Source organism: Marmota marmota, unplaced genomic scaffold, assembly GCF_001458135.2.
Source record: "Marmota marmota marmota unplaced genomic scaffold, marMar, whole genome shotgun sequence".
NCBI lineage: Eukaryota > Metazoa > Chordata > Mammalia > Rodentia > Sciuridae > Marmota > Marmota marmota.
In genome coordinates this window covers 9,270,019-9,270,936 of record NW_026000283.1, presented here as the reverse complement: position 1 = coordinate 9,270,936, position 918 = coordinate 9,270,019, and positions in this window count along the sequence as shown.

The following is a 918-nucleotide window of genomic DNA, read 5'->3' as shown; positions in this document are numbered from 1 at the left end:
GGATAACATCTTCAACAAATGGTGCTGGGAGAACTAGAAATCCATATGCAACAAAATGAAATTGAATCCCTTTCTCTCACCATGCACAAAGGTAACTCAAAATGGATCAAGGATCTAGGAATCAAACCAGAGACTCTGCATCTAATAGAAGAAAAGTTGGCCCTAATCTCCATCTTGTGGGGTTGGGCTCCAAATTCCTTAATAAGACACTTATAGCACAAGATTTAAAACCAAGAGTCAACAAATGGGATGAATTCAAACTAAAAAGTGTTTTTCTCAGCAAAAGAAATAATATGTGAGGTGAATAGGGAGCCTACATCCTGGGAACAAATTTTTACCCCTCACACATCAGATAGAGCACTAATCTCTAGGGTACAAAAAGAACTCAAAAAGATATACACACACACACACACAAAAAAAAAAAACCCAATCAACAAATGGGCCAAGGACCTGAACAGACACTTCTCAGAAGAGGATATATAATCAATCAACAAATATACTAAAAAATGCTCATCATCTCTAGGAATCAGAGAAATGCAAATTAAAACTACGATACCATCTCACTCAAGTAAGAATGGCAGCTATGATGAAGACAAATAACAACAAGTGCTGGCGAGGATGTGGGGGAAAAGGCACACTCATACACTGCTGGTGGGACTGCAAATTGGTAATTGGTGCACCCAATTTGGAAATCAGTATGGAGATTTCCTTGGAAAGCTGGGAATGGAACCACCATTTGACCCAGCTATTCCCCTTCTTAGACTATATCCAAAAGACCTAAAAACAGCACACTATAGGGACACAGCCACATCAATGTTTATAGCAGCATAATCCACAATAGTTAGACTGTGGAACCAACCTAGATGCCCTTCAATAGACGAATGGATAAAAAAAATGTGGCATTTATACACAATGGAG